Here is an 11,960-nt window from a genome sequence, read left to right as displayed (position 1 = left end):
TATTTTTGTTGTCCTTGCTTCCCTTCACAAAGAAGTACAACAAAACAGTAGTCTCATAACCTAGAACCTCTCATTAGAAGCGAAGGCAAGAAAATTAGCTGAGTGAGCATTTTTTTCTTCCTCTCTACATGTACAGATCTAGTGTCACTGCTGGGAGCCTTGGGCCGGGTGTGTACTCAGGTGACTCATGGGGAAGGATACATCCCAATGAAGAGCACCGTCTTTCTCAAGAAGCATGACAGAGCTTCCAATTTTAGACTTTCTTTTTTTTTTCTTTTCAAAGACTGGGTTTCACCAGGTTGGTCAGTCTGGTCTTGAACTCCTGACCTCAGGTGATCTGCCCGCCTTGGCCTCCAAAGTGCTTGGATTACAGGTGTGAGCCACCACTCCCAGCCCCAATTTTAGACTTTCAAGACGTCTACCAGGTCTTCTTTAGTGTAAATTGTGTCAGTGAATGGGTGAGCCTATGTGTGCGGAACAGGTTGGAGTTATCCAGAAGTGTCAGTGGCAACTGTTTAGAAGTGTGATGGATACTCTGACAAGGAGCGGTGTGTCCCATAGCACCCATGTTAAGTAGTTGAGAATCTTACTCAACTCTTCAATGGGCTGTACCTCTGTAGGGCTTAGCATAGACAAGAACCTCAGTCAGGGCAATCTGCGAAGGTCACAAATGCATCTGTCCCTGCCAGTGCCAAGAAGATGAAGGCTTTTTGTGTTTTGTTCACTGTGGTGTCTACAGTGCCTGTCAAGGAGTAGACGCTCAACATACACGTGCTGGTGAACAAATGGATTGCCTTCTTTGGAGTGAGTACAGAGCTAGACTAGAGGTATGACTTGACTATGACATGGGCCCTGTTCTGGCAGATTGTTTAGGCTGCTAGGTAAGGCAAGTCTTTGGGAAAAAACACCACCACAAAATGTAGTAAAAGATGTAGGTAAATGTCTTAGGGAGCTCTGAAGAAGACCCAGAAAGACTTCATGCTTCACCAAAGGCGTGGGAGGTGAGCTTGGATCTTGAAGGGTGTGAAGGGGCTGGTTAGCAATGGGAGAGAAGAACCTGAGCACAATTTCTACTGCTGAGGAACTTATTGCGTGGAGGGAGGGCCGGTGCAAATCCCTGGGAAGGGAGTTAGGGGGCCTGTGCAGCAGGATGCCACAATGGAGCCATTTCTGCCCATTGTGACTAAGGCACAATATGACAGTTGCCAGCTACTAAAAGGAGCGTGAGACAGACCCCACCACCTCCACACCCTCTGCAGATTTACAGAAGAGACAGCCTTGAGGACCTCTTTCATATCTCTCAGCTCCCTCAGCCAGATCAAGGACTTTTCAGGGCAAAGATGCCACAAGTGTTTCCCTGTTTCCTGTGGACTGGGTGAAGGCCCCTCACAAGAGATGAGGTGGTGTCGTCTTAGGTCTCATCCAATAGGATGGGTCCTGTCTTGACAGAAGAGAGAGGAGGGCAGAAACTCCATAGAAAAGGGCGAGAGGTGCACACCTGATACCCAGGGATGAGGAAGGAGTTGCAAGAGGCCACCAAAAACAGAGATATATTCACCGGGTTAACTGGTGCTGCAGGAGAGATGGGTCCACAAGGTGATGCATGAAGAGCCACCAAAGTGTTCCATGAGAGCAGTCACAGCACAGAGACAGCGGAATGGTGGTTGCCAGGAGCTGGAGGAGCGGGAAATAGAGAGTTTTGTTTAATGGGTATAGAGTTTCTGTTTTACAAGATGAAGAGTGTTCAGGAGATGGATGGCAGTAATAGGCGCGCAGCACTGTAAAGGCATGTAATACCGGTGAACTGTACACCAAACAATGGTTAAGATGGTCAATTTTATGTTATGTGTTTCTTAATGCAACAAAAAATTGGGGGAAAAAAAGTGCTTCATGAGAGAAAGAGTTCCCCTTCCCAGGGATGTCGGTGTTAACCACACGCCAGGCCCAGGGAGCACAAAGCCATTCAGTCGATTAGTGCTATCCTGTCCACTGACCTCTCGCCACACCACTTCTCCCTCAGATCTGGCAGTGAAAGAATCAGGAAAACTGTGATAGAGGGTGAGGAGAGCCCAAGTGGCAAGGCTCCTTCCCCTCTACGGGCTTCCAGCCTGAAGCTGGCCTGAGGAGAGAGAATTCACGGCTAAGTCAAGTTCGGCCTCTTGATGATTACATGGGACTGGAAATTACTGTGTCTGAAGTGCAAACATCCTGTGGCTTCAAGTGACTGCAGTCCTCTTCTACTACCCAGGATGAGCAGAAAAGCACCAATAGCCACCAGTGCTTTTCTCCAGGGGTAGGGAAGGTTACCCGCTGACAAACTATGCAGGGACAATGGGAGACAGAGACAGCTCTGAGTATGTCACAAGCTGCGCTTACTCAGCATGCCTGTTACATGTGCAAGCGGTGCCTGGCATGCAGTGAATGCTCAATTAGTGTCTCTTACTGACTAATGTGAACCGTGTTATGATGATTCCCATGGAGACACAGAAGTCACGGAGTACCAGAAGTCAAACCTGAGAGTTGTGGTTTGGTTGCTATGAACTATTCAAGGGTTGTTAACTATTTGGCCTCACAAAAGTTACATTTATAGGATGGCATATATGGCACAGAAAGAGACAAAGTATTCAGGGAGGCTTGTGGAAGGCAACGAAAGACAATGCTCCCGTTTTTTTTTTTTTTAATCTCTATAGAAAACTCACAAACGTTGTTTTAAATCTCTTCACAAGTGAGGGTAAAACACAGCCTTAGGATTGGTCTGAAGATACTTACTCTTCTATTGATAGGATATAAGCAAATAAGACCTTCTCCAAAACTTCTTCCCGAGGGGGAATCTGGTAGAATAGCTCATTCAGTTCACTCTGCCCTTCTTCTACAGTGCAGGTAGGCTTTCTCAGGTTTGACCAATGAAGAATACTCACATAAGATTGAGAAGACAGTAATGTGATGGGGCCATGCTTCTGCAGCCAACAGGCACGTGGAGGCATTTGGCTTTCCTGCAGCAGCACCACCAAAGCTTCCAGCCTCTATTCATGACTTTCACAGGTGGTGAGAGGCAGTGGGGGCATTCATTTACGTCACTGCAGGTGTGGTGGGATCCAGAGCTGGTAGCTCCAGGGGATTCCCAATCTTGGCAGCCTCGTGACTGAGCATTCACTACATGCCACGCACTGTTTGTACATGTGCAAAAACACCTTTTGCAAGGTTACCCACTTATTTCTAACTTAGAAGCTTTCCTACTTGCTTTTGTCTTTTTTTTTTTTCTGGGTCAAATTGTCCATATCTGAGCATCCAATTTCTCCTATCTAGACCCACCTTAATCCCAGCAATAAAGGAGGTGATGGGGAACCCTTAGAAGTAATTGATGGAAAGCAAATAATGTAGGAAAGATATTGAGCAACTGGCAATTGGCTCACAAATATCCCTGGCACAGCTTGGGACAGTCCTTGGCTGCCTTTTGTAGACCTGAATCTTCCATTGTGATGGGAAGGAAGTTGCCAGCAGACACAGGTGTGCAGCCTCACCTCCAGCATGGGCTACTGTCAATGTTTGCATGGAGAATGAAAATAAATGATCAAGTGAGAATGCCCTTCCCGACATCTGTCTACACAGTAAGCTGCTTATTCTTCAAGTTCCAAGTCATCCTCTCCTTCTTTGTGATGATTTTTCTGCTCTCCCAAGGAGCACCACCCCATCTTCTGGTGCTCCTATGGGGGCGTGCACATAGTTCCCATACTGCATGGCTGTTATTTCAACACACGACTACTTTCTAGTTTGGCTGTCAGTCTTAAGGGCAGGATGATGGCTGTCTCAGACATCTGAATATCTTCCTTATAGGTGTGGAGCCAACACTTAGCAGAAGCCCAGTAGGTGTTGCGTGAGTAACGTGCATCCCTGTCTGGAAACAAAGCGATGGACTGGACACTTCTGAAGAAGCTCTTTGGCTTGCAGTTCAGTTCCAGTCTCTTCACAGGGCATTCCTGGACCCCTGGTTGGTTCAGCAAATTTTGGCCTTTATTAAAGTCATGGTTTTTTACTTTAAAGAAAAGAGCAAAAGGGAGGAGCCCAGTCTTGACTTCTCAGTAGGCCTCCACTTCCTTATCTATAAAACAGGAAACCTGGTAAGGATTTCTAGCTCTACAACTGTAAGTGTCCGTGTCTGAGGACATATGACCACATCATCTGCCAGCCCATTTGCTTCCAAGATGGACTTGGTTGACCTGGTACCTCCCTCATTGTGCCATGAATGTTCTCCCATAACTACTTGCTCAGTGCAGTGAAAGGAGAGGTTCTTCCTCCTACAGTAATAAGGAGGTAATATTTGTACCCAATATAGAAGGATAATAAAGGGAAGGGACCAACATTTATTGGGCACCTACTATGCTTGGTGTTTTTACAGTGTTATCTAATTTGATCTCTATGACCTGTGAGGTAGTTATTATAATTCCTAATTTTAAAGATGAGGGAATGGGACTCAGTGGTTAAAAAAATTGCTATAGGCCACGCAGCTAATAAATTAATAAAGGTAGGATTTAAAGCTAAGTGTTCAGACTCTTCCCACTGCTGTTATTCTAGGTGTAGGAGTAAAGTTACAGAACTGGAGAAGCATGGAATGTGTTTGGGAATTAGGAAATGGTTCAAACTGAGGGTGGAGAGCAGATGGCGTCTAAAGGGGAATGGTGTGAGACAAGGCTGGCATGTACAATAGATTGGTCCTGAGTATCAGCCTGTGACACTGGGCTTGACAAAACCGTATGCGTTGGGAGCCATGGAAAGTTTTAGGAACAAATATGACTTACCCATATGCATTATGAAGCTTAACCTGGCTTTTAAGAAAATGACGGATTGAAGGGGAGAGATGACAGACCTCTTAGCCTATGGAAATAGTCTTCCTCTCCAATAAGTCATTCAACAAACAGTGCTTCAATGTGCACATCACTGCTCCACACTGTGAAAGATCCAACCGTGAAATAGAATGGGTCCTGCCCTCAAGGAACTTACTCTCACATAGAAGAGGTAACTAATCATGAGGAATATTAGAACATGTTGTCTTGTAGATCTCAGTGCCAAAGAGGTATAGCAAAATCTTTGCCTTTGTAGAATTCTCCATTGGATGAAACCCATCAGCTTTGAAGAAGTCAGAAGTGAGGTTTTGGATACATCTTTGTATTTAAAATTGGGTTTCCTTTCTTTCTCTCTGCTTGGATGTGTGAATGTTTGCATAAAAACTAATTATGATCAGTCGTCTTCTCTCCTTTTCTTTAAGCTTTACTCCTCCAGTCTCGTTCCTAACAGTGAGTCAATAATAAATCAATGACTATACAGGCTTGCGCCTGCTCGGGTCAGTTTTTGGACTCCAGTGCAGAGGTGGTCACTAGTGGAGTTTTCTTTGCTCTGATCTCTACCTGGAATTAAATATCCTATTTACCAGCCTCCTTTCTCTTCTCTACTGAGACCAAGACTTCTAAAATCTTCAGGTGTAATTCACTAACTACAGACCTCAAATCCCTTTGCCTCTGGAGATATGGAGGGGCTCTTATTTCTGTTTTGTCTTTAGCTTAACTTGCCAACTGTTTGTTGCCCTAATAATAGGGTTACTTCACAGGTGAAGTGCACACGACAGACTGACTCCACCTTCAGTCATCCACTGAGTGCTTAAGGATCAGTTCTGAGGTATTTAAATAACAGTTTCAAAAGGGAGCCTCCTTGCTTTTAAATAGACCTCCTTTAAACTGGACATAGAGGCAACAGAGGAATTGACACGTTATTTTGTTTTCCACTTTTTTTCTTTTTGCATCTTCTCCTTTGGCATGTTGAAGCCTCTCTTTCTATTCCTGGAACTGTATCATGAAAGAGAGAGAGCAGGAGGCAGAGTTATTTATTTATTTATTCTTTCAAATTTTGTAAAATGCTCTGTGCCATGCATTTTCCAGAGGCCCCTTCCTCTTTTGAGCAGTTCTACAGGGGGTCCCTTTTTTTTTTGTCTCTGCTCCTTCCTTCTCTTCCACCCCTCAGCTCCAGAGCAATGAGCTGCCACTCGTTAGGTGTGTGGCCATGCTATTGTCCTGGGTGGCTGAAATCCATTCTTTCCTTTGTTTTTAGGAGTCTCTCCCTCCTCCCCACAGCCACCTGCATCCCACACAACAGCTTTAAAGGAGAAAACCCCATGGAGAAAGAACTGAACCTGAGAGGAGTTCCAAACTAAAAATAAACCACAGATCTCAGCAAGGCTCTGGACCCTAGCTGTTGCCCTTGTCATTGACTTTTCCTTATTGAAAACTACTCAGAGACCTGAGGAAAGCTTTGTGCTAATACTGATATAATTGCTCTCATCGCCACTACCTGGGTGAGTGCCATTCAATATTTACACTATGCAAGGTGCCTCGTAGGAGTTGGACATACCTGGAGTTTCTCAAAATCCCAATGTAATGAAGTTAATGTGGGGAAAAAGGCTCTGAGAATTAAAAGAAGGTCCCCGGTCTTACCCCTTCTGGTGTGATTCATTCACTTCAGTTTTCCTTTCTTTTTTGAGACAAGATCTCTGTCACCCAGGCTGGAGTGCAGTAGAACAATCACAACTCATTGCAGCCTTGACCCTGGCTCAAGGGATCCTCCCACCTCAGCCATTCCCCACCATCCCCATCCCCCAGTAACTGGGACTACACGTGGGTGCCACCTTGCTCAGCTAATTAAGAAAAAAAATGTTTGTAGAGACAGGGTCTCACTATATTAGCCAGGCTGGTCTTGAACGTGTTGCTTCAAGTGATACTCCCTCTTCAGCCCCTACCCCCCAAGTGCTGGGACTGCAGGCATGAGCCACCATGCCCCACCTACTTCATATTTTAAGAGAGGATTAGAAAACTAAGTTCGCACTTCTTGTTCAGGATTCTGTGATTCTGACTTCATCACTTCCTTTCTTACAGTTTCTTATCACTGCTCTTCTTTTCTTTATTTAACCACCTTTTCTTTCCTCCCCCTCTTACTTCTCTCTCTCCTCCTCACTTTCTCTCTCCCACTCCTTCTCATATCAACCCAGCTTACTATCAGCCCTATTGTCTTACTTCACAAGTAACAGCTTCTGAAACATAGTAGACAGAACGCGACTGTTATTCCAAGCTCCCAGAGGGATACGGAGAAGAAAGCCATTCTTTTTCTTTATTGATGAGTCCCTGGGGAAACGGAGTCCCTTTTCTCTTACCAACCCATGAACAAATAGGCATTGGGGTCAAGGCTTCAAAACTGCCTGTTCTGTTAGTTGCAGACTTTAGGAAAGGTTTCGGGGAAATAAATAAAGGCAGAAATAAGTTATGTGCTGCTAGAACCTTCTGTTCTCCTGGCATCTCTCCTTGTCACATTGTTTTCCTGATTGGTACAACTCCAACCCAACAGAGCAGGACGAAATTCACCTATAATGAACAAAGTTCATTTATTATGTTCTTAATTGATTAGAGCATCATGCTGGAAATTGCACTAGATTGTGAGTTTTTTTGGCACAGGCCTGGCATGTAGTGAATAAATATTTTATTTTGAACAAGTCAATGGCGTACAAGGTTACACCTATTGAAACTTTCTCAGAGGCAGAGATTATTTATAGTGATTGTGTTTCTGAAGAAAATTTAAAGATAGGATTTGATAAGTAGGTTGTTTTTTTTTTACCTGATTTTGGAGCTTACATGAAACTAGAGAAGTATAAGAAATGAAATTTGTTTTGTTATACATTGAATGAATCATCAGTGTATAACAATTAGACTGATATACATTGAATAAATAAAAATGATATACATTGAATGTAAAAAGTGAAATGATCTCAAAAAATTGAACATGTTATATATCATGCCCATGGCTTGCAAAAAGTGAAGCAGCAACATGTATAGATTTAAAAATACGGTAATATCATGGAAATAATAAACACAAACTTTGTCACTTCGTGCTGTCCCAACTCAAGGGTACCTGTGAGATTGGAGTGGCCACCAGCTATGGCATCTGTGGACATTCTGGGTTCAAGTGGGAAGAAAGGAATCATAGAGCAGCCTCCTTCCGCTTCATCTCTGAAGGAGAGAGGCAATGGATGACCTCGCCAAAATATTTGAAACATGAACAAAAGTGGTTTGTGAATATTAACCAGCTGTGTGGTAAACTGCTGCTGGGGTTCACTGTGGTATTATACCCACCTTCTGCTGTGGTAGAGGCAGACCAGGTCTAATTAGGACCAATCTGGGTTTGGGGTCAGAACCCTGGAAGATTAAGGAAGGAAATAAAGTGTCTCATGGTTACATGTTTCCAGATACAAGAGGATATGTAGGAAAATTTTATTCTAACCCTCATCATCTAAACCCAATAAAATTTTGCCAGGTGCGTTGATGCATGCCTGCAGTCCCAGCTACTCAGGAGGCTGAGGTGGGAGGATCGCTTAAGCCCAGGAAATCTGGGCTGAATGTGCTATGCCGATCGGGTGTCCACACTAAGTTCGGCATCAATATGGTGACCTCTTGGGAGCGGGGGACCACCAGGTTGTCTAAGGAGGGGTGAACCGGCCCAGGTTGGAAACGGAGCAGGTTCCATTTTTTAAAAATTAAAAAAAAATTTTTTTTTTAAAGATAAGAGACTTGGAGCAACATTCTACCCTGTGAAGTCCTAAGCAAGACATACATTTCTTCACGTGGAACCACAGGGTCTTTGATGATGTCTGATTGCATTGCCCTGATGGTAGGGGGTTGGCGAGGACAGGAATACTGCACCTGGCTTGTCAGCATCCAGAGCCCCACCTCATTGCAAGCTGCCATTTCCTCCTACACAGAATGTTGCATTCGCCTCCTAACTGAGCTCAGCTAATTAAGCAGGTCTCCCTGCTTCTGCTCTTCTCTCTGTAGAATTTTTCTTTTTCTTTTTTTCTTTTTTTTTTTTTTTTTGAGACGGAGTCTCACTGTGTCACCCAGGCTGGAGTGCAGTGGTGCAATCTCAGCTCACTGCAACCTCCACCTCCTTGAAGAAATTTTCATGCCTCAGCCCCCCGAGTAGCTAGGATTATAGGTGCCTACCACCACACCCAACTAATTATTGTTTTTTTTTTTTTAGTAGAAATGGGGTTTTGCCATGTTGGCCAGGCTGGTCTTGATCTCCTGACCTCAAGTGATCCACCCGCCTCAGCCTGCCAAAGTGCTGGGATTACAGGTGTGAGCCACTGCGCCCGGCTCTCTCTCTATAATCTGCTTCTCACGTAGCCAGAGTCTTCTTGTAAAAGTGCAAATCAAGCTGTGTCATCTCCTGCATTAAACTGTCCAGTGGTTTCCCGTGGCAGTCAGGAAGTAACGTGTTACTCTCACTCTTGCCTACACAGCCTGTGAACATGTGCCCCCCCACCCACCCACTCCTCCTGCCTCACCTCAGGCTCCCTGCCCCTTGGGATCTGTGCAGCAGGCCCAATGACCTTCTTTCTGCCCCTTAGACATGTGGAGCCCATCCCTGCCTCAGGGCCTTTGCACTTGCACTTTGCCACTCTGATCTCAGCTTTTCCAGCAGCTGCCTCCTCATCCTTCAAGTCTCAATTAATGACATTCCCTCCATGAGGTATTCCTTGACCTCCTACCTGAAATTAACTTAGTCACTCACAATCACATCATCCTTTTTATTTTCCTCATAGCCTTCTTGCTTTCCAAAATTATTCTGTTTGTTTATTGATTTACTAGTTTAGTGTTTGTTTCCTCCCACTAGAAGGTTAGGAAATCATTGAGAAAGTAGTCTTAGAATTGCATCTTATACTATACACTGCTGTATATGCAGAACCAAGTTCCTGGCACATAGTAGGTTTAGAATCAATGGTTTTAATTGGTGTTGATGAATAATGAGAACTAACCCATCTCCCACACCCCTGGCACTGGCATTCCCTAAATAGGACATAGCTTTCCTTTGTAAAGTGGGTTGAACTTCCTGTTTGCCTGGGAGGAAGAGCCAGTCTGGGACACATATTAAAGCATTTTTCAAGTGCTTAGAGTTTAAGAAGGGATCATGCACAGCATCTAATATCACTCAAGAGGGGTAGAGAGTATGGTAGATAGTCTCCAAAGACGTCCGCCACCAATTTCTTCCCTTGTATATACATGGCACTTCACCTGTCAAGAGGTAGAAACCATTTTTCCTTTCCTCGAATCTAATTGGCCTTGTGGTTTGTTTTGACTAATAAGTAGAATGCAGTAACAGTGCTGTTCTAGGACTTTCAAGCCAGGCCTTAATAGAATTGGCAGCATCTGTTTTCTGCATCTTGGAAGCCAGCTGCCGTGGAAGAAGTCCAGTTCTCTGAGAATGCTGTGCTTTGAGGAAGTTCAAGCTCTCCTTGTAGAGAAGCCCCATGGAGGAGCACCAAGGTGCCAGATACAAGAGTGAAGCCTTGGCAGTCCACCCCATGAATTCAGCCTACTGAAAGCAGAAGAACCCACCAACTAAGCCAAGTCAACCTACAAAATTATGAAAAATAAGTCATTAGTGTTTCAAGACAGTAAATTTTCGGGTGGTTTGTTACATAGCAGACAGCTAATGTTAGAGATCTGGTTGCTGCAGAAGTGTGTGTAACCATATCCTGAGGCTTGAAGAAATTGAGCTTTTCAAGCTTTAATCTGCATATAATAAATCATCAGGGCATACTGTTAAGAGGCAGAGTCTGATTCTGTAGGTCTGGGGTGGGGTTGAGAATCTGGCAGCATCTGTTTTCTCCATCTTGGCAGCCAGCTGCCATGGAAGTGGTCCAGTACTCTGAGAATGTGTGCTTTGAAGAAGTCCAAGCTCTCCTTGCAGAGAAGCCCATGGAGGAGCACCAAGGCGCCAGATACTTGTATCATCCTAAGCATTGCTTAGGTTGACTCATTTTGAGTAGTAAGGCCAGTCCCAGCCTCCAGGAAGTTTCATACTTAAATCATCTTAGAAAACCCCATGCTTTCCCCAAGTATGTTTGAGGAAAGACTAGTTTGAAAAAGGGTTCTGGTCAGATAAGTTTAGGAAACGCCACTTATTATATTCTACCACTAGAGCTTCCAAACACACTGAGCTAATAAAGCTCTTAGAGCTCCTTCACTAAAGAAACCTGTGTAAGTCTATTTAGCACAATATTTCCTGAGTATATTTGATCATTCTTATTAATATCTTAAAGAACTAGTGTTCTGTAGAACACCCTTGGAGAAGCACAAAACCACCTTTCCCCATCCCTTTTTAAAAATTAACCCAGCAGGTTAATCATTGTCTCTTAACAATGAATGCTTATGTCACAGTGTTACAATCCAGGATTTTTTTTTCTTCACTGTCTAACCTAATTCCTTTCCTTTTGCTGTAGTCTAAGAAATCTCCATTGGTTTCCAACAGCAGTGGAGAGCAGTCCATGTCACCCATTATTTAGCCCTTCCAATGCCTGACGCTCTCCTCTTCCTGCCAAGGTGCTCGGTCTACTTCTTTCCATTTTCCAGCACTTCATTGCTCTTTTTCCAGCTCCGCCACTTAATGAGCTGGTTGACCTTGGATTCGTTTCTTGATATTTCTAAGTATAAATATTTCCATTTGTAAAATGGAGTATTGAAAGTACTAAATGAACCCATCTATTGAGTGCTTAGCATATGGCCTGCAAGTCCTAATCATTCAGGAAATGTCAGCTCTCATTGTCATTGTTCTCTTACCGCTCCAGCCCTCCAGCTCTGTGGGTGTCCCTGTCCCAGCCAGGCTCGGGAGAAGGGAAAGACACTGGGGGGGACACATGGCTGATTGAAACTCATCTAATTCCACAGTCTGATTTGAGCTGCTATTCTTAGCCTCCTTCACACCAAATCTTTTTCCTGGTACCGCTGAGAAGCTTCAGAAAGTTCAGGCTAAAGTTAGAAATCTAAATCTGTGTCTCTGGAAGTCCACCCACTCTTCATCTTTGGAAGCTGTTCTTTGGGGCTGACACTGGAATTTCAAGGGTTATCTGCTATTTTTACATTTTT

Source organism: Sapajus apella, unplaced genomic scaffold (genome assembly GCF_009761245.1).
Source record: "Sapajus apella isolate SASKATOON/1434 unplaced genomic scaffold, GSC_monkey_1.0 scaffold122, whole genome shotgun sequence".
Lineage (NCBI taxonomy): Eukaryota > Metazoa > Chordata > Mammalia > Primates > Cebidae > Sapajus > Sapajus apella.
This window is presented reverse-complemented; position numbering follows the sequence as displayed.